General features: G+C 40.7%; 1 long non-coding RNA gene across 1 annotated transcript; it reads left to right on the forward strand.

Annotated features, from left to right (window-relative positions):
- The first annotated feature begins 984 nt into the window (after positions 1 to 984).
- Positions 985 to 16,222, forward strand: LOC122461505. The gene is made up of 3 exons (XR_006283441.1): positions 985 to 1,221; positions 5,934 to 6,046; positions 16,100 to 16,222. It is a non-coding gene; the product is annotated as an uncharacterized LOC122461505 (long non-coding RNA).
- Positions 16,223 to 22,666: the final 6,444 nt, after the last annotated feature.

Genomic DNA, 22,666 nt, shown 5'->3' on the forward strand with positions numbered 1-22,666 from the left:
TCTCCCCCAAGACATACTCCAGCATTCCAAACCTATGAGCACATTCACACAGCTGCCATTAAAAAATAAAAAAGAAATTAACCTTCCAGGGAAGTGCTTCCTCCTCCTACTGAATGTAGAATTTCGTCCCAAATTACATCTGCTCAGAGCAGGGTTGGGGGAAAATCAGTCCAGGAACAGCTTTTCAAGGTATAAAAATATCCTGACTTTAATGCTGATAATAGCTTTGTAGGAGTACAAATGGAGACTCTATAAGTGGGAAGGGGAGATTCCCAGCTTTCCAATGGATACAGTAACCTACTTCTAACGTGGGAAGCTACTACGACAGTAAACTTCTAAATCATGATATACTTACATATAAAAATGGTATTTTAGGTCATTTTAAAGGGTTTTATGGATTCCTTGAAGTGCTGTACAGTTGGACTCCTGGTAAATTACCTGGCTTTACAGGCAAAGGGATGGAGAATATAATCCAAACACTTTTTTTTTTTTTGAAAATTTGTATAGATGTTTGAAAGAATTTTTCTATAGTATAAGTGCCGTGTACAGGATGGATGATACTGCTGTTTAAGGGTTTTATGGGCAATGTGGGATGACCTGTCACTTTGCCACTATTGAGTAGTGCAGTCATCTCCAATGGATAAAATGTTTATGTCACGGCAAACCAATCATGTGTCCTCTGTAATAAATAATGTAATATAAACATGATTGTATGGGTTAGGGTTATTCAATTATTCTGATTGTGCTGAGCCATATTAAGTGCTAGATGCAGAAATTACTGGATGAAATTATATGGCTTGTGTTTATGTAGGAGGTCAGACTGGGGGGAGGGGATAATAATGGTCTATGACAGGACGCACTTGCCCCGCACTGGACGGGAAGGGGTTAATGCCACCTAGTGGGCTGAGAAAGCCACACCCCCTTCTCTCTACTGGGTGTGCTCCAGGTGTACCAGTATAAAAGAGAGCAGCCCAGCTCAGTCAGGGGAAGATGCTGGCGGGGAAGGACGTGTGTAAGGAGCTCCTGCTGTGGACGGCTTTCAGCCTGTGCCAGAGGGGAGTGGACACGTGGACCACAACCTCTGACCCCAGCAGCCCACGGACCCCAGGGAGCAGCCAGTGCTGGGGAACTAAGAGATCCCAATGCCTCCTGGACTACAACGCCTGAGACTGTGGTAGGAAGTGATCCAGGGGTGGTGTCGGAGTGGTATCTCCCACCGAGGTAAGCTCAGCGTGTTTTGGTAGGCCTCCCTGCTGAGCTGGCAGCTGGTTGTTCCACCGCTACTAGGGCCCTGGGTTGCGGCCCGGTGGAGTTGGGTGGGCCCAGGCCCCCCTACCCCCCTGGGCCTGCTGCTGGCCCCCGTGAACTCTGGCCATTGGGCCACACTGCCTTGACATTAGGGGCGTGTTTTAGAGACTCTGGCCGCTAGGCTGTACCACCCCGAATGAGTGGGGCGTCTGCATAGACTCTGGCCATTGGGCCACACTGCCTTGACAGTAGGAGCATGTTTCATGGACTCAGGTCACTAGGCCACATTATCCCGAGTGGGAGGGATATTTCTATGGACTCTGACTGTTGGGCCATACTGCCCTGACAGTAGGAGTACATTGTTTGAGCTCTGGCCAGTAGGCCGTGCTACCTCAACCAAGAGGGGTGATCCTATGAACTCTGGCCATTGGGCGACTCTACCCCACAGCTAAGCCCAGATGTGCAGACTTGAGTTGGGGGGAAATAGGCACGTAAGGCTCGTGAGTCTGCCCCTATTCCCCAAGGAAGGCAGGTGCACTCACCCTGCACCGGACGGGGCCCACCTTAAACATGTCACATGGTCCCATCTGGCTTTAATATTTATAGTGAATTCCTGGCATCATTGAAGTCCATGAATAGCAATTGTTTAAAAGGACACTTTTTATTAGATGTCCAAAATGTCACAATCATATAATTAAGGAAGGAGGCCGTATTGGTTATTAAACCAACCTGATTTAGAGGGGTAGTAAAGGCACTATAAAATTATCTATCTATATGAAAGAAAGAGGAAGTTGATTGTAATGAATATAAATCAGAAGCTAGGAATTGTAGAAAATTGATAAGGGAAGCAATGGGACACAAGGAAAAATTGATGGCCAGCAGCATTAAGAACAAAAAGAAGGAGCTTTTTGAGTATATTGGTGGGGGGGGGGGAAGAATCCTGAGAATGGTCCATTACTAGATGGAAATGGTAAAATTATCAATTATAATGCAGAAAAGGCAGGTGTATTCAATAAATGTTTCTGTTCAGTATTTGGGGGAAAACAGATGATGCAGTCACATCATGATGATGATAACACTTTTTCCATTTCATTTGTATCTCAGGGGATGTTAAATAACAGCTACTAAAGTTAGACATTTTAAAATCAGCAGATCCAGATAACTTGCATCCAAGAGTTTTAAAAGACCCATCTGAGATCATCAGTGGACTGTTAGTGTGATTTTCAGTAAGGTTTGGAATATTGGGAAGCTCCAGAAGACTGGAAGAAAGCTAATGTTGTGCCAATGTTTGAAAAGGGTAAGCGGGATGACCTGGATAATTATAGGACTGTCAGTCTGACATCAGGCATTATCTTTCTTTAAGCAAGATAATGGAACAGCTGATACAGGACTTGATTAATCCAGAATTAAAGTAGGGTAGTATAATTAATGTCAACAACATGGTTTTATGGAAAACAGATTCTGACAAGCTAACTTGATATCTTTACTTTTAACAAGATTGCAAGTTTTTGGTAGCTAGTGTTAATGTAATATGCTTACACTTCTGTATGGCATTTGACGTGTACCGCATGACATTTTGATTAAAAAAACTAGAATGATATAAAATTAATATGGCACACATTAAATAGATTAAAAGATGACGAACTGCTGGGTCTCAAAATGTAATTGTAAATGGGGAATTTTCATCAAGTGATTGTGTTTCCAGTGGAGTCCTGCAGGCATTGGTTCCTGGCTCTATGCCATTTAATATTTTTTATCAATGACCTGAAAAAAAATCATAAAATCACCGTTTGCAGAGGACAGAAAATTTGGGGGAGTGGTAAATACTGAAGAGGGCAGGTCACTAATACAGGGTGATCTGGATTGTTTGGTAAACTGAGTGCAAATAAACAATATGCCTTTTAATGCAGCTAAATGTAAATGTATACATCTGGGAACAAAGAATGTAAGCCATACTTATGGGATGGGAGGACTCTATCCTGACTCTGAAAATAAAAAACACCTTAGGAGTCGTGGTGAATAATCAGTTGAAAATGACCTGTTAGTGCAGTTCTTTGGCCAAAAGGGCTAATGTGATCCTTGGTTGCCTACTGAGGGGACTCTCAAGTAGGAGTAGAGGGGTTTATGTTACCTCTATTTGGCACTAGTACAACTGCTGCTGGAATACTGTGTCCTGTTCTGGTTTCAAGAATTCAAGATGAATGTTGAAAAATTGGAGAGGGTTTTGCAAAGAGCCAGAAGAATGATTAAAAGCAGTGATACTCAGACCTCAGTGGTTCAAGAACCAAATTAGCAATCAACATTACCCAAAAGAGCCACAGGGGAAATATTTGTGTATATACACACACACTAAATATTTATATATAAATTTTATAAAAATTTTCACAGCAAAGTGACTGACCAAGTATTTTTTTTATCAACTACAATTGGTTAATAACATAGTAAAAGCATCCTGATTGGTGAATAACTTTGTGTGATTTAATTATTAATCAATCTGTGTTTTGATATCATGTGCTGCAAAGTGCCACTGGAGGCACATGAAAGAGCCAAGTGCGGCTCTCAAACCTCAGTCTGAGTATCACGGATTAAAGAATTAGAAAACCTGCCTTATAGTGGTAGACTCAAGGAGTTCAATCTGTTTAGCTGAACAAAGAGAAGGTTAAGGGGTGACTTGATTACAGTGCATAAGTGCCTACTGGGAACAAACATTTAATAATGGGCTCTTCCGTCTCATGGGGAAAGGTATAACACTATTCAATGGCTGGTAGTTGAAGCGAGACAAATTCAGACTGGAAATAAGGTGTACATTTTAAACAGTGAGGGTAATTAACCATAGGAACAATTTACCCAGGGTTGTGGTGGATTCTCTATCACCAACCATTTTTAGATCCAGATTGGGTATTTTTCTAAAAAGTATGCTTTAGGAATTAGATGAGGGAAGTTGCCATGGCCAGGAGCGAGGCTGCGGTCAAGGCCACAGCCCAGAGCTGTGGCTGGGGCCGTGTCTAGAAGCAGAGTCGCAGCTAGGAGCGGGGGCTGGGACTGAGTGGGGGCTGAGGCTGGAGGCAAAGAGAGGCTGGATGGCACTCCCTCCCCACCCCCTGTGGTGGCTGGCTTGGGCCCCACTGTGCCCCCCAAATGTTCCTCTGCTTCTCCTCTGCGGGGGGGGGGGTGCACCCCACAGTTTGGGGACCACTGCCATAAAAACTATTTCTAGTACCCTAAGTCTACTTTCAGGCTTTCAGACTTTCAGGCTTCTGCTGTTAAATTCAACCTGCCACAACAATCTTTCTCTCCTCACCCGCCACCCCATTGCCCTAAGCATAGAATTTCCTCCCTAGATTAAATTCTTTTGAGGTTCAGAATGGACGGAATTCAATCTGGTGAAAGAGACAGGTTGAAAATCCAGTATCTCATGCTCACAAGGTGTAGGGATGCTTTCTTTTTACCTCTGGAAAGCTCTGCAAGTCTTTTTATGTATATTATTATTATCTAAACTATTTATTTCAAGCCCCACCAGAACATGCATTACTGGACTTTAAAAACATCATTTTATAACCTGTGGGAAAGCTTTTTAAGATAATTTTAGAGGTTTCTAAAATGAATTGGTTATAATTTTTCTATTCTCCTGTTCATGTCTTTAATTATATGCCATAAAACATATACTATGTGAAATGGAGCCAAGTTAATAATAATAACAATAAACTTAGCTTTTGCATTGTTTAACTTTTTGTGGATTTTAACTGGCAAATGTAACTTTTCATTAAGACAGTATTTTGTATTTAGAATGTACGTGCACAAACTACAGTGGTTTTCCATAGGAGTGAGAGTTACTTCAGAGATTTGCTATAGAAACTCCATATGTTAAAAAACAAACAAACAACCCACCACGGTTTTGTGGCGTGCCTTCCAATATCAAAGCGCCTTTGTTGCACCCCATGGCCAATCCTACATAACTGGGAAAAAATAGCAACTGCAGCTGGACTCAGCTTCCAGATGAATAACTCAGCCAGCTGCAAATTCATGACTTCATCTGGTTTCCTGGGTCTTGCATAAGGACTGGTTCTAGTCTGGGGAATGTTCTTAATTCATTAAGTCATTTTAAAAAATACCCCGCAACACCCTCATTATATCAGGACTGTATGGAAACCTTGTTGCCAGGTTTATGAAGCAGAATATTTCTTTTTCTTTAATGTCTTTAATAAAAAGAAAATTCTTTGACATGAGATACTTACAACACTGATTTGAAAGGTGCTTTGAGTAATAAGAGTATTAGGCATGTCATGTGAACACTAAGAATTAGGAGTGGGTGAAATAAATGACAGAGCTCTGATGTGTCCTGAGGTGTGGCTGGCAAATAATTAAAATGAAGAGATGACAACCATTTGGGAGAAATTTGAGAAATCAGAAAATTAATACGTCCATCTCCATGAAACTCCCTATATGGAGAATTTCAGTATTGTAATAGGAAGAAAAATGTTTGTCGTGGGGTATGGGTTATGTGTGTAGGGTTTTTTGGGAGGGTGGGGTTGGTTGTCATTGAGGTGTCTTATGTAATGCTGTGAGCACTGGTGTACTTTATAAAAGAGGAAATTAAACTGAAAGTGTGAACACTATAACTGACCTCAGTCTCCAAAGCCACTTCTAGTAAATCTTTGTCATTACGTTGTGTCTTGCTATTGTAGATTATATGGGGTCCAGTCTTGAAACCCCTCAACTGCAGAATTAGACTCGTAGTTCCTAAATTCACGTACTTCTCTGGATCCACTTGTCTAAGGACCACGTGCTTTGCTGTAAGGTGAGCTAGCAATTTTGTCCTCTGAATTTCTTTGCTGCTATTGGTTTAAAATTAGGGTGACCATACGTCCCGTTTTGACCGGGACAGTCCCTTTTTTAGGCCCTGTCCCAACTGGACAATACTCAATTTTGTCAAAAAAGTGCAGTGGGACTCCTAGCAGGATGCAGAGGAACATGCTGGGGGTCGGGGGAAAGGCAACGCCAGCCCTGCACTGGAGGGAGGGCTAGGGAGAGCAGCTTGGGCCGGCCTGCCTGCCCCACATACAGTGGGGAGAAGGGGGCCTTGGGCAGCCCCACGTGCAGGGGTGAGAGGGTCGCTTCAGGCAGCCCTGTGCCTGAATGATTGGTGTGAGGGCTCCTCGAACCACCAGCCCTGCACGCAGGTAGGTGGCGGCGGGCTTGGAGGACCAGCCCCAAGCATGGGGGGGGGGGGCTTGGATGAGGGGGGAAAGAGGACTGTGGGGGGAAGGGGAACCACGAGCGGGTGACCGGGGGGCATCAGAGGACCAGCCCCACCCATGGGTGGGCAGCAGGGGGCTTGGAAGACCAGCACAGCGCACTGGGGGGGGGGGGGGCAGAGGGGGCTTGGACCAGCCCCATGTGTGGGGGTGGGGGCAGAAGGGGGGCTCAGGCCAGCCCCCTAGCACTAGTGGGGAAGGGGACATCAGGCTGGCCCCACGCAGGCAGGAGGCAGGACACGGACCAGCCCCATGCACGGTGTAGGGGAAGGGGACCACAGTGGAGGGGCAGGTTGCGGGTGCACAGCAGGGGGGCTCAGAGGATCAGCCCCATGTGTGGGCAAGCAGAGGTAGGCCTCAACCAGCTCTGCGTGTGTTGGGGGAAAGGGGGTTGCTGGTGAGTGCTGTGGGGGGCCTCAGGCCACCCTGGGTGCCAGTGGGGAAGGGGACCTCGGGCTGGCCCCCCGCAGGAGGCAGGGATGGCTTGGGCCGGCCCCACATGGGCTGGGTGAGGCAGGCTCAGGCCAGCCCAGGGGGTGTTCCGGGTTCCATTTGGGAAAATATGGTCAGCCTATTTAAAATCCATGCCCTTAATGTCATTTGTATGCACACTATTTCTTATTATTTACCACAAAGGACTTAGGTAGCAAAAAGTAACAATACATTTTAAGAAATGCACATGTTCAACTTGCCATCATGCAGTATTTGTTACCTTATGGACAGTTTTTAGCAGAGATGGACCTGAAACAAACTGCTGATCCAAACATCCCTGAACTCTGGGGTGTTCAAAATCTAGCTCTATAGACTTGAACTCACCTCTGGTCTTTACTTTAAGTACCGTTTCCTCATTCTATCCTATTAAATTAAAAGTAAGTATTTGTACCACAAGGAAATATACATCCCCAGGACCTAGTGATTATTTAAAAGTTGCTCATTTAACTCCAATAATAGCGACCTAATGAATTTATGACCTCTTCAGTGCAATCAAATTTCTTTTATAGTCTTCTAAACAAAGTAAGTACTTTTCAGTGCTGGAAACTTTGGCAGTGGGTTTAATATCACCACTAAAGGAATACTGAAAGTGTAAACTAGTGTGTTTTAGGAGAGTTACAGTTTGAGAATGTTGGAATTATAAAATCAAAGGAAGGTGGGGTGGACTTTTAATTTACTGAGCACTGGGTTAAATTTGCAACTCCCAGTATTATTAATGGGTCTATGAAGTCTGATTCAATCTAATCTCATCTATTGTACACAGCACTGAAAATTTTCTCTGATATTCATGCTGCTTTATTCTTCCTCTTTACTTTTATTTTAATTCTTTAAAAGTAGAAAGGACTCATGAGTGTGTTCTGAAATCAAACTGGTTTTCAGAAGATGTGAGTTAAGTGTTATGCCAGTCCTGATCTTATTTTAAAAATGGTATAGCAAACTTTAATTGGCCTCGTTAGCACTGACCCCCCCCCCCCCACATTTGGTAAGGCAACTCCCATCTTTTCATGTGCTGTATACTTATACCTGCCAACTGCATTTTTCGCCCCATGCATCTGATGAAGTGGGTTTTAGCCCACGGAAGCTTATGCCCAAATAAATTTGTTAGTCTCTAAGGTGCCACAAGGACTCCTTGTTGTTTTTGCTCATACAGACTAACACGGCTACCACTCTGAAATCTGTGCTATAGATGCTATTGCTGTCCCTGCAGAATTAAACAACAAAAAATGCAAATTCTGTTCAATAACGATTAATGCAATGTTTTGTATCCCGGTGCTAAAATATTAAACACAAAAAACTGCAGGGCAAAACATCTAGCAAATGGACTATGAATAGCATGTAAAGTTAATGATAGATCTTGTCTCTCGCACACTTTGCAGTACAAAAGAGCAATGTTGGTACATTAACTTTGAGGGAGTAGGATGAAGATGTGAAACACTGCGTAATGTTTAATTTCACATGTATCTAAAACAAATGTAACCGCAAAGTCATGGTCCCTGAAGAACTGACTGACAACTTGAACTGCATCCCCACAACATCCTTGTCAAAGAACTAACTGTATATCATTACCGACAGGGAATGGCGGTTAAGCTCTTCTTAAAATGAAGGAAAAAATTGAGAGAATGCACAGGCTATAATATTGGAAACAGACGGTAAATTGTTGTTACCCTTCTTCCTGAATCCTGGATAAGTGTCTAAAGGGGGAAAAAAAGAAATAAAGTATCTTTTGTATATTTGTAGATCTAGGTAACATTTTAGTCAGACTAACTTGAAAACTGACCCTGGAAAATCTATCAAGGGAAACCAAACCATGATACAATTGAAACAATCAAAATATCTATTTTCTGCAAAATGTTAAAGGAACCAAGCTATTCTTTATGATACCGAGAGCCAAATATTCAAATGGACCTCAGTCTAGCCTTGAAAATTGTAGCCACTGTTTTTATGTGCAAGCCAATTTGTGCATGCAAACTTCATCATGCATAGATCAGGAAGTCAGGCATATGACTTACCATTTTGTACACACATTACATACACAAATTGAAGTATTTGAAGGATTGCTTTCACAAAAGGTTACAAACATTGTTTTCCAACTCCGCTTTTCAAAATGTGGCCCACATTGGCAGTTTAATTCAAATTTACAAGATGTTTATAAGATGCAGAACATTTCTAATTTAGTGATGGGTGGGGATGTTGCTTAAGATGAAACAAAGCCTGAGGAAGCTTGAGGCAGCAATGTAGAAACAGCCAGAGTATGATCTGTTCCAGGCATTTCATCTTCAACAATGTCTTGCTAATGGGAATGAAAATCCTGAAAAGGACAAGATGGATGATGAGGCAATCTGATAATGAAGAAGGAACAGCATTCTTCAGCATTGTGTGAGAAGCTCCAAAGAGCTGTTATGCCTTGTAGTGACATCCGGAATTACATTACTCTGGAGAGCCCGTGTTTTAGACATCTTTTTAATACCTTTTTATACAAGTGTAAAAAATCCTAATACCACCCAAAAAATCTCAGCCCTCTTATTTATTATTTCTGTGGTGATAGCATTTAAGGACTCCAAAAAGGCCTGCATTATACTTAGCACTTACTAAGCATTTGCAAGCAACATAAAGACAATCTTTGCCCCAGAGAGGATTAGTCAATCTACAACAAGTGAATAACAAAACTGTGAGGGAAGGAATTTGGAAGACAAGGTAACAGAAGAGACTGGTGTGATTCCCCACAAATCAGGTTTATGCAGGTTTTATGAAAAAGCAAAGCATTTTTTCAACTTTTTTGTGTGAAACTTAAAAACTATTTGTGAAGATGCAAAATTATCATTATGGCCTGAGAGGAGGTGAACTTCTCTGCTCAAATAACGAATTTCTGTCTGAGGCAAATCAATTAATTAATTATTTTGAGATGTTTTTGCCCAGAGGAGATGGAGTTTTGTCATTTTCACTGTGATAAGTTGTGTTTGGTGTCAGACTTGGCAACATGTCCCCACAGATCATATTAATGTAACCATTGGGATACACTGGATTTTGCTGTTAACCTATGTGTATGTACTGAACCGGACATACAGAATGGCCAAATGCAGACTTCACTGTGGTTAGGTAAATTTGAGAAAGAAACAATCATGGATCTGAACCAACAGTGCTTTTGATTTTGTAAAACAAAACCTTACTGATGAGGTTTTCCAAAACTGATAAAGTGCATCCTCTCCACCTATCGCATAGCATGGCATTCCATGGCTCATTGGGGTGCATACCTGATACCAAAGAAGACGTACAGTATTTGCAAGCGTTTCTCTTAGCCTGCCATGCTTTCTTTAAATCAGAACATACTGAGCCCACAGAATTGGCATTGGTTCTGGATCCCCAGGGAGTTGTGGGTGCCTACCACCTCTGAAGATTAGGATTTTTCTGAAGATTCTTTGTACAGCATGAATTGTATATCCCCCCTATCAGTGCACTATGACAGCAGACAAATTATCAGCTTTTATTTGCCATGTATTGGCTCAGAAATCTGAGGAGCAGACACACTAAACAGTGTGCTTGCACATTGCTAATAGGCCAGCTGTAGCACAGACATAGCTATACTCAAACTAATGTGTCTGACTGCCTAATTAACCTTCCTTCACCATCCAAACATCAATCCAAAAGTAAAATTAACAAACTTCTTAGGTCATGTGTGCTCTATTAGGATTTGCTGTATAGGTCAGATACTGCTGGATAATTGTGCCAGGTGCCCTTTAATTGCTGTCACTCTAGTTAGGCAGCTCCAGGTTAAGTCAACTTTTATTATTAGACTTGCACTTTTTTTTAATAGAAGCTACTCTCCTCAACTCCCCATCAACTTTCCTCATTATTAGGCAGCCCCTCTTGTGCCTAAAAATTATATATTATGAAGGCACATTGCTGGTAGGCAAACCTGCTGATAGTTGTGATGGTCTCCTGAGAGCTAATGATTTTCTGATCAATAAGGTCCTCAGAATTCAGCTGCTGTCTCTGGGGTAGGAAGGACTCTCACTCTGTCAGTTAGTGCAAGGTCATGTCAGACCCCTGCCAACCAAATGAATGTGTCCAATAATAACAAAAGGAGTAGGAGTGCCGAATCGGAGGGACCATTTCCACGCCTGGATCCACTCAAGTCCAGGAGGAGGCATGGAAGACTGTGAAAGCCCTATCCCCTGGCAAACCCTATGCCGGGTCAGAGGGACTCCTTTCCATACAGGAGAAGCAGCTAGAACTAGCCAGAGGCTTTGGGGACGGAGCAATATAGTAACGTGGTCCCTGCTACAGACCCCATGGCAGTACCTTAGGGTGCTTGTTACATTTTGCTTTTCTTCCTCCAGGTGGTAACCTTGTCCCAGCCAGATCAAAGACTATGATGGGAATAGGAGACAGGGAGATGAGAGGTGGGGAAAGAGGGCCCTGTTTGGGAAGGGAGGGCTGGACCAGAGAAACATGGCAAGAATGATGTGATAAAGGGGACAGCAGTGGAAGTTTAAAAAAAAAAAAAAAAGTTGTAAGGGAATTAGCACAAGCTAAGCAGAGGGGCTGGTGAAGGTATATATTAGTTTACATCTTTCTTAGATGGTGGAACTAGTCAATGCCAGTCATCACCCTGCTAACTTTGCTTATCTGCTTTATCTCTTTCCCTGCCCCATTCTTTGTTTCCTGTCTTTTGTTTCATGCCCATAAATTCTTGTGGAACTGGAGCCTTATGTTGTAAGCTCTTTGGGGTGCACAGTGTTTCACAGTATCTCTATGTAGTGAAATTCAGCAGTTGTTAGAATTACTCCTTCAACGGGCTTCTCATCCTGTCTTTGAAAATATAGAGACACATTAATGATTTTCCTTGTAGTTAAAGGTTCTAGGTTGGGACAGAAGGCTCTCTATATATCCACAAAGCAGATACAGACCAGGCAGCTGTAATACAGGTTTCCCTAGATGCTCATCCACCGTGGCTCAGCCCTGAACTGGAGGGACTAGCTTCAGGGGTATCAGGATAGTTCAGTTTCCAGACCCAATCAGTCCTTTGCCTGTCTGCTGAGACTGCCAACAAGAGCTCCAGCTACTGCCTGTTGAGATTGGTGGTTTTGTTTAACTCCTGTCTATTTGGAACTGGACAGAGATTGTGAAATGACTTTGACATAAACTATGGAATAGCCACTAGATTATGGTCACCCTAAGCTGTATTTTAAGATGGCAAAGGGCTCAATATCTCTATCTGACACTCCATTTACTTTCTTGGTGTGTATAGACATGCAAGTGTTTTGAATTTGTTTTTATGAACTGCACATTTAAATCGGTCTGCTCTTTGGATTTTGCATTCAGTTCGGAGTTCAAATGCAGCCTGAACCGTGCACTTTTCTCTTTGTTCAGAGTTGTTTTGTTTTTTCCCTAAATCTAAAATGCCAGAGTTTAAGTATTTCATTGTTCTTTGTGTGTGGGGAAAACACAGTACTTTTTTAGTTTTTATCATAGTTTAACTGCAGATAAAAGAACCTCCATACTTCTGCAGAAGCAAGTAACACTAAATCTCAGCATAGTGCTATTTTTCTCTTTCATACAGATAATTCACTTTGCAAACTCTACTTAGAAATAGTTATGGTCACAAGAGCTTTTGGATGCTACTATGCACAGATATTCTAAAATGAATAGCTAATGGTGGATTAAATTATCTGTCTCTATTGCACAGAACAAGACTATACTTGTCATCTTGGGAAATACTTCTGTTGCTTAGAATCAATATAAATCATTTCATGACTTTACCTTCCTTCTGAGTTAATTATGTCTTTGATTATCCTGCATCATGTGTTTTTCTACTTCAATCAATGTAGTTAAGTTACTCAAAGCAATAGGTATTACTAGTCTATATGTAAATGCTGGAGCTGCAAAAAGCTATTTAACAGAGATCTAAACTCCGGTGAACAAGGCCCTGTTTTGTTCACCTAAACAGATCCAGGCCTATATCTATAGGGGGTTATGGTTTGCATCAGACTTGCAATTAAAAAAAAAAATCAACCCTTCCTGTCTCATTTCTGAAGAATGGCTTCAAGCCACCTGGGCTCTGGAACTGCTGCAAGCATGTGGGAGGAAACGATCAGGCAATGTTCAGAACCACTACATCTCATCATCTTATTCTAAGTATCGTCTACGTACTTCTGTTTTTTGGAGTACTGCAGTGTGGGCTGTATATTTGTTACTGATTTCACTGCCAACAAAAGGCAGAGCATAGTATTTTGTCACAAAATCACAAGCAATTTTTAAACATTATGCCTTGAAGAGTATCGAGTGTCTTTTTATAGATTTATGTTGTTCCAAATTCAAACCGGGAGAAAGCTACCAGCATAACAGAGGAGAGGAAAGCATGACTTTTTCTGATAAATAATACCTTTTCCTTCCTCCTTGAGAAAATCATCACATTTTCAAAATATATTTCGGTGCAAATTAGCATTTTATGAGCTTTTAGTTTATATATTGTTTTCTTAAATTAAGTATTCTAGTATTTTTACTTTATTGCTTACAGATTTAATAATGTCCAGGCATTGGTACACTTGCCACTGTCTGTCTCATTTAATCATATTGCAATGATAGGAAATTAACTTTTATCCTCAAAGTGGTTAATGTGAAATAAGTTGATGACCGAGAAACATTTTTGGTTTAGGTGTGCTGTGCTGGATCTAGGCAGGATTGTCACTAAATTCATTTCCCAGCTTCACAGAAAAACACTTGGTTACCAGTTACCAAAATAAGTCTGTAATTTCATATTTTTTAAAAAAATCTCTTCTGTTCTCTCAGTGAAATCTCACATCACCAGCCCACTGCCATAGGCTAATGGTCTGGAACAGAGCTCATGCTCAGAAATGTCAAACATAATGAAAAAGGAAAAATCAAAAGAGAGAAAGTTGACTATAGGTGTTCCGATGGGGCTTAGTCTCACATGCTCTGCAGGTTCTTGTACAGCAACCAAACCTGAACTAGGAGAGTCATGCAGCTACCAGTGTCGTTTAGGTGACATCCATCAAAAGCAAACCTCCAGATAAACAGCACAGTGTCAGTGCTTTTTGCCAGCCCAAGATAACAGTTTTATTACTGAAACTCCACTGGAGTGCTTTTCCTTCCTTCTCTTTTAACAGCCTAAAATGTTAAAGGACCTAGACCAAAAATTATTAAAAGTTTTGCAGCAGGTGATACCACCTATGTACCTCATCTTATCCTAGCAAAGCCCCTCTGCTACACAGCTGTAGAAAAGTTTGGAGTTGATAGTTGAAGGAGGAAAGTCAAAGAGAGAAGAAAGGGATTATTACATCAGGGGAGGAAGCAACTGCTATAATTAAGGTTTCATGAGAGTTCCAAATTTAATCCCATGTCTTCAGGTGTTCAAAAAATCTGAAACTTTTACCTTTTGATCTGAAACTTTCCAGGATTGATCTCTGCCCAATTGTTTTTGTTTGTCTTGTTTGTTATTGTTTTTTAAGTTTGTCACATATTACTCTGTGATGTATCACCTACATTTTACATCTAAGTTAGCTTTTTAGTTAACTTCTTCATCCTCCAGAATTGCGTATAATAAGGAGGCCAGATCTTCAGTGGTTTTAAATTGACATAGCTTCATTAGCTATAGTGGCACTATGTAGATTTACACCAGCTAAGAATCTGGCCTCAAAACTCTGTATATGGGCAGAAGAGTTAGCTTGCTGCTCAATCCCAGAATTTAAGGAAGGCTGTTCAGGTGATTCCACGTGTAGCTGGCTATGTTAACTTCATTAACTGTTTCATTCTCTCCATGCCACCAAAGAGGACTCCACTACTGATTGGAAAAAAAAATGTATAATAGATGGGTTCTGAGTACGGCCCTGATCCGTCAAAGTCTTAGGCATGTGCTTAATTTAATGTACTGTCAGCAGCCCCATTGACTTCAGTAGTATGACTCATAAAGTGTCACTTTAAGCACATATGTATATCTTTGTAGCATTTGGGCCCAAATGATTAAAATACATAATTTAGAAGAAAATCATTCACAAGTCTGTCAAGAAAAAGATAGTGGTGAGTTAGGACACTGAAATGAGTGTTTCAGAGTAACAGCCGTGTTAGTCTGTATTCGCAAAAAGAAAAGGAGTACTTGTGGCACCTTAGAGACTAACCAATTTATTTGAGCATAAGCTTTCGTGAGCTACAGCTCACTTCATCGGATGCATACTGTGGAAAATACAGAAGATGTTTTTATACACACAAATCATGAAAAAATGGGTGTTTTCCTCTCCCCCCATCCCACTCTCCTGCTGGTAATAGCTATGTAAAGTGATCACTCTGCTTACAATGTGTATGATAATCAAGGTGGGCCATTTCCAGCACAAATCCAGGTTTTCTCCCCTCCCCCCCCCACAAACCCGGGGTGGGGGGAGAAAACCTGGATTTGTGCTGGAAATGGCCCACCTTGATTATCATACACATTGTAAGCAGAGTGATCACTTTACATAGCTATTACCAGCAGGAGAGTGGGATGGGGGGAGAGGAAAACACCCATTTTTTCATGATTTGTGTGTATAAAAACATCTTCTGTATTTTCCACAGTATGCATCCGATGAAGTGAGCTGTAGCTCACGAAAGCTTATGCTCAAATAAATTGGTTAGTCTCTAAGGTGCCACAAGTACTCCTTTTCTTTTTGTGAAATGAGTGTATATATTAAAACAAAATGAGAAAAGGTTCAGCCTCTGTGTCCGAAGTGGTCAAAAATAATGCATACTTTGTTTTGAAAAATAGCATGTGACCATGTAATTGAAGGTCTACATTTTAATCGGAGATAGCTGACTATATTTTAAGAAATCAAAGACACTAACAAATATCATTGTTTCAGAATACTTGATTTGATGAATAGCATTCAGCCAGCGATAGTGTTGTGAATAAAGCAGTAGTATTTGACTAATACTAGTAAAAATTACTAGGAAGCTTGCAAAGTTAAGGATATGCATGCTACCGTAACTTTGTTGTTTCCTGACACTTGAATGCTTAAGCATGCAAACTAAATGTCCCTTTAATGTAGATTTTTTGCATGGAATTATAATGAGTAGTACCAGTGGACTTAGATATTCTTGTTCTTTCTGAGAAACAGCTCTTGGTGATGTGCTTCCTCCTTCTCTGTCCCTGCAACCAGAGGTCCGCTACCCAGCAGGGTCAACTCAGCCCTTCATCTTTCTGAAGGTGATTAATCAAGTTCCATGTAGTTTACTGTGGGTAAGTCTTTAAGACCTTACAAACTGAGGTCACGTTTGTTCCGTGTGGACATACATCATTTTGTATTTTCCATGGGATGAAGAAACTAGTTTAGAATATGCATTTCTTTTAGTTACATTTTTGCCAGGGTAAAATACGATATGGCAAAGATAAATATTTGTTATAGTTTCACGCATTAGTTTTATCCTAAATTGGCCTGGCAGATAGAAATGTAACATAAGCAAAGATATAGAACTAGAGCCACGTCTTAATGTATCCAACTCAAATGGGTCCTGGCTGTTAGTTACAGCTGGTTAAGATAAGCTCACACAGCTGTACTACTCACAGATAGAGATAATTGTAAAGCCATGATGAAATGTCTAACCTACCCTTTCATGCAGAATTTTTTTCTAAGACTCATTAGAGCACCTGTAAAGGTCAGAATGGTACCATGTAGAATCTTAGAATTGTAGGATAGAAAGGAACCTTGAGAGGTCATCTAGTCCAATCCCCAGCACTCAAGGCAGGACTAAGTATTATTTAGACCATCCCTGACAGGTGTTTGTCTATGTGCTCTTAAAAATCTCCAATAATGGAGATTCTACAACCTCCTGAGGCAATTTATTCCAGTGCTTAACCACCCTGATAGTTAGGAAGTTTTGTTTAATGTCCAACTTAAACAGCCCTTTCTTCAATTTAAGCCCATTGCATCTTGTCCTATCCTCAGAGGTTGAGGACAATTTTTCTCCCTGCTCCTTGTAACAAACTTTTATGTACATGAAAAGTGTTATCATGCCCCCCCTCAATCTTCTCTTCTCCAGACTAAACAAAACCAATTTTTTCAATCTTCCCTCATAGGTCATGTTTTCTAGACCTTTAAGCATTCTTGTTGCTCTTCTTTGGACTTTCCCAATGTGTCCACATCTTTCCTGAAATGTGGTGCCCACAACTGGACACAGTAATCCAGTTGAGGCCTAATCAGCGCGAAGTAGAGCGGAAGAATGACTTGTTTCTCTTTTTTACAACACTCCTGCTAATACATCCCAGAATGATGTTTGCTTTTTTGCAACAGTTACACTGTTGGCTCTTATTTAGCTTGTGATCCACTAGAACCCCTAGATGACTTTCCACAGTACTCCTTCCTAGGCAGGCATTTCCCAATTTGTATGTGTGCAACTGATTGTTCCTTCCTAAGTGGAGTACTTTGCATTTGTCCTTACTGAATTTCATCCTATTTACTTCAGACCATTTGTCCAGATCAATTTGAATTTTAATCTTATCCTCCAAAGCACTTGCAACCCTTCCCAGCTTGGTATCATACACAAACTTTATAAGAGTAAGGCCTATGCCTTTATCTAAATCATATGAGTGTTTTGGACATAGAACAGGACTATGAAAGGCTGTCATGTAGTAAAAGCAGTGGATTGAGGATTAAGCAATCTGAGTTATAGTCCTGACTCACAGTTAGGAGCCTTCAAGTTGAAGAGTTCCACAGTCTTTCCCCCCTACAGCGGCTATGAGTCCTGAAGAAGGGCAGCCATTTCCACCCACAGCTAGTCTCTTTTGGGGGATAACTCCTGTTGTACATGCACACAGCACCAATGCACAGAACATGCCCCTCCAGTATTAAAACTGCCACAAGTGCCCTCCAGGCCATTGTCTGGCTTCTTGCAGATGAGCTGCCTCTTCCAATAAGCTACCAGTATAGCCTCTAGACACGAGAGGGATCTAACTCAGAAGGAGGAGAAGATGAAACAGAACAAAGGAATGGGAGGCCCTGGTCTCTTGCCTACCTTTTGGGAAATAGAGGAATAAGGTATTTCACTCCAGAGTGAGGGAGATAAAAGAAAATATAAGGGGCAGAAGAAGAACAAACTTACCTGTCCCCACCCCCTCTTTCCATTTTCATTTCAAAGGAGTTGGCCCCATTTAGGGGGTGAGGTGGAAAGAACCTTCTCATTGGAAAATATTAAGGCTGGCCAAGAGCAATAAAGGGAGGGTTACAGACACTCAAGTGTGCCAGGCAGAGTTAGGGAGAGACATTCAGGAGGAAAAGAGAGCTGAGGAAGGTTATGGTGCTAGTCTGGGACAGAGGATACTCTGTTCTACCACTTCCTGTGTGACCTTTGGCAGGTCACTTAGGCATTTGTGCTTCCATTCCCGATCTGTAAAACTGAGATAACACTCCCCTACCTTATTGGGATGTTGGGAGGATAAACGCATTAAAAGAATGAGATGCTCAGATTCTGTGGTAATTGGGGTAGCTCAGATAGGTCGAGCTGAGGTATCCAGTGGTGAGCGTGGCTGGTGTCACGAGAAACCAAGAGAGGGATTAGGTGAAGTAGAATGAGGAGACAGAATGAGACAGAATCTTAATGAGAGATAAGGAGTAGAGGGATGGGTGGATTTGAGAGATTTAGGAATAGTAAGGGTGGAAAAGAAAACCTAAAAAGATAAAAATACCCTGAGGGGGGAAAGTGGTATATAGAATAAAAGAGAGAGATTAGAGGAAAGATGAAGACTAAATTTAAGAGAAAAACAGCACATTTTAAAATATTGTTTTATAGAATAATTCATGCCAAAATATTTCTTAAAATATTATTCACATTTGATTATAAATGTATTATGGGGCATGATCGGTGTTATGAAGGGTCTTTGGAGGACCTGTGGCTGGGAGGAAGGAATGGGAGTTGCCTGGTGTTCTGTCATATGGGGGAAGGGATAACATGCTTTGTTTGGGATTCTTTATTAAACTTATTGTTGAGATTGGCTCTGTTAATTTGTTATATTATTGTGGTGAGCACCAGAGACTGGAGACATTGCTATTTGTAAGTCATTATAATACAGTACTGCATATACAATACTATGCTGGGTGACCGTTTTACGTTAAATATTTTAAAATAATCTAAGATGCAGGAAATGGCCCCTGAGATTTCAGTTTTCCAGGGCAGAATATTCCCAGGCTTTGTTCATGGGCTCAGCATAGACTGAATTTCTCCCTCTCCCTCTTGTGTGCCTGGCTGCCGACATGGTGACTGAGGGAGGAGGGAGCAGCTACAAAAACTGCCCAGTTTTATTGACATAAAGATATTCCCTTACCAGACACCCAGCTAGGAAGGTTCTGTCCCTCCTGAATCCCACATCCTATGGCTTATTGATTCCTCTCTCCTAAAATCATTTTGATGTGGTGCCTTTCGAGACCACCTATTTCAATTTAAAAAAAGATTAAATTTTTAATATAGAAAGAATCTTTTTTTGATGAGACCATATTACTCCTTAATTCAGTCAACGAGTAGTCAGGTTGTGAATATGTGTAACCACCTCATTGGTGCTGCTATAGCTATACAGCTAAATCTGTTTTCTTTTAGTTTTTTTAGCTTCAACAGCAATCACTAGGTAACAGACATTCTCTGTTGAAAAGGTAAATCTAAGAGAACTGGCTACCATGCGGTGCACCAGCAGCATGTTTCCTTCACTCAGAGCTCAGTGTAGACTGAATTCAAGCCATGATATCTGTGTTTGCAGGAAGAGGATTTTCTCATGTCTTGGGCTTTAGAATCCTATGCCGGTAAACCCATCCAGTTTTACTCATGTTGCTTGCTACTGTTTTTCCCCCTTGGTTGTAATAAAGTGTCAGAAAATGTTTATCTGTTGTGCATGGAAAAAGATGGACACAATGCCCATATTTGCCGATCTAAGTGAGCCCAAAACTTAGGCTGGGTTTGACGAACAGTTTGCATTGATTTATTAACCTTTCAGAGGACCTAAATTAAATTTCAGGTTGATAAGAAGATGTAATATCAGGTGCAATGTCATGAAAATTGTGATGCCTGTTGCATGGCATTGTGCCCACCTACATATCTTAGTGTGAACCTAAAATTCAGCCTCCAGTCCTCTGAAGTATTAACAAAAAACAGAAAATCTTTGGCTAACTCACTTCATGTTTGGGGCTGGCACTGCAACCTGAAACCAGGTGAATGCTTTGTGCAGATATAGTCATTGGCCAGAAAGCCAAAATTCCCATGGTGGTTGGTGCTCTTGCATCCACTTCTGTGTAGGTGAGGTAGAGAGGGAAAGCTGGATGATAGTTTGGCTTCTTTGTGAACTTTTTCAAATGGGACAAATTGTACACAGTGTCTGGGGAGATCACATACAACAAGTTAACTGATTCTGCCATGTTGGGAAATGAAATGCGTTCAGTGATTTTACAGTAAGTGCACATAACCTGATTCTGTGTTAATCGGGGACGAGAAAGGTAATCCGAATTCAAATTTGCCAAAGCTCTCAATTGGGATTTACATTTAAAAGCATTAAAAGTTCCATACAAACCTACTGTTCTGCCTTTAAAATGGTTCACAAGTTTAATCACCAACTAGAATTGATGCTGTGGCACCAGTGGGACCGACACATGTGTAGAACTTACTCTCATATCTCTTGGTGAACAAGGCCACATCAGCTATAAGCGTTAACAGAGAGTGGAAAATAGCCATATGTGATTGAAGTGAAAGTCTGTAATTTGTGTCTGTCTTAAAGATACTGACTTAGTTTCCAAATGCATATAATCCCAAAATTGTTTATGCAGTTACAAATAAATGAAAAGCATTAACAATTTTCCTCAGTCTTTATAACATATGGTGATAAATTGTCAAATGTAAATATCTTATTTTTAATCATGAATCAGATTTCCCATAGCAATGAAGTCCATTAAAATGTTGCATTTTATATTTATATTTTTAAAGTGGATGGCCTGTTCTAGAATGATAGAACTTTCCAAGAAAGGATATTTTATTTCAAATTTAATAATTAAATCATGAGGGTCAATGAGCCCTAGTCAATTTTAGATCATTATTAATTACCCCTTGGATATTTCAGTAAGACAATTGGAGGCATAGTCAAGATAATTTATTCGTAACCCAGTTAGCAGCTGGCTCATTTAACTTTTTTGTACTTTTTTGTCCTTGTTCTGAAAAAGGACAAAAGGCAATACTATTTGGTCAAGCCCTGATAAATCAATAACTTAATGCAGTTAGTTACACTTACTTAGGGCAGTTAATATTAAGAGCTTGTAAGAGTTTCCTTGTATTTACTTCTTTATTCCCATATCAACCGTTAAAGAACATTCTAATTTTCCACATGAAAGCCACAGAAGCCATTTCACAGCCCAGACCCAACAGACTGAATAGCAAATGATTAAGTGACTAAGCTACCTAGCATTGCTTGTTTAGCTCTGCCCATAGGATTTGATTTTGCACTACCCTGTTAAACATCCTAAAATAATTTAACCACATCCCAAACACTTCGTAAAGAAAGTCTCTTCCATTTCTCGCCTCTTTAGATTGCATGTCCAAAGCAATTTCTCCTAAATTAAATGCCATTTGGTTTGTATTAGAATAATCAGGACAACTGCGAACTTTAATAAGCAAAGTTATTTTAGCCTAATACACTTGAGATGGGCCTGAAGCAAAACCCAGGATCTGAATGCTCTCAAACTTTGTGTAAGGAACATAACTGCAATGTGAACATGTTCAGATCCAAATTGTACATCTCTGCATTGTGCTAAATCTAAAACTCTCTTTCAAACACCCTCAAATTTTGGGGCGTTGACATCTGGATTTGGATCAGAATTTTGCATCTTAAAACTTAGATGAAACAATATTTGAATTATGTTTCCTGTCTGCTTGACCTTTTTTTAGTCTCAGTTTAGTCTTTCAGTTTTAATAGTGAGCTTTCTAAATGTAATCAAAACATTGTAAATGCAAACAATATTTGAAAGTACTAAAACAACCATAGGTAAGCTTTATATTTTACTGCATTATGCTGTGAGTCTCCTCTGATCTAGATGATGGTAAAATATTCCTTCCTTCATGAGAATCTTATATTTTTTTATATAGCACAGATATAAAGCAGTCACTCTGCCCTCCAAAATTCATTTGGTGAAATAACAGCCTCCATCATAGGCTACTTTTTTAACCTTCTCATCTTCACCTTAGGCATTTCTTAGACCTGATCTCTGCATGGAAAAAATGGTTTTAAATCATGAATACAACATTCTTGCATATAAAACCATGCTCACCTGTATAAATAAGCCTAGAGACTAAAGAGTTGTATTCTCTAAAGGCCATTTCATTTGTTTCATTCATTTCAAAGTTAAAAATTGTGATTTCTAACATCACAGTAGCATTCTTGTTTCCACTGTGCTACTTTGATATTGGCAGAAATCAGTTCAAAAGAATGTTATGAAGTCTTCATTAGGGGACTGTGATACTCATAGACAGTAGTGGAGCCTGGTTTTGAGCACTGGCAGAGCCCAGGGAAGTGGTGGTTCATTGATGGTGCCACCTTCAATTATACCCATCACCTTGAAAAGGTGCCATATGTACACCTAACGCCATGAGGGAGTGGTCGCATTTCCAGTCCGCCTGTTAGACCTGGCACTGCTCACAGAGTCTGTGAATGCAGCCCTGGG

This window comes from Chelonia mydas, chromosome 8 (assembly GCF_015237465.2).
Source record: "Chelonia mydas isolate rCheMyd1 chromosome 8, rCheMyd1.pri.v2, whole genome shotgun sequence".
NCBI lineage: Eukaryota > Metazoa > Chordata > Testudines > Cheloniidae > Chelonia > Chelonia mydas.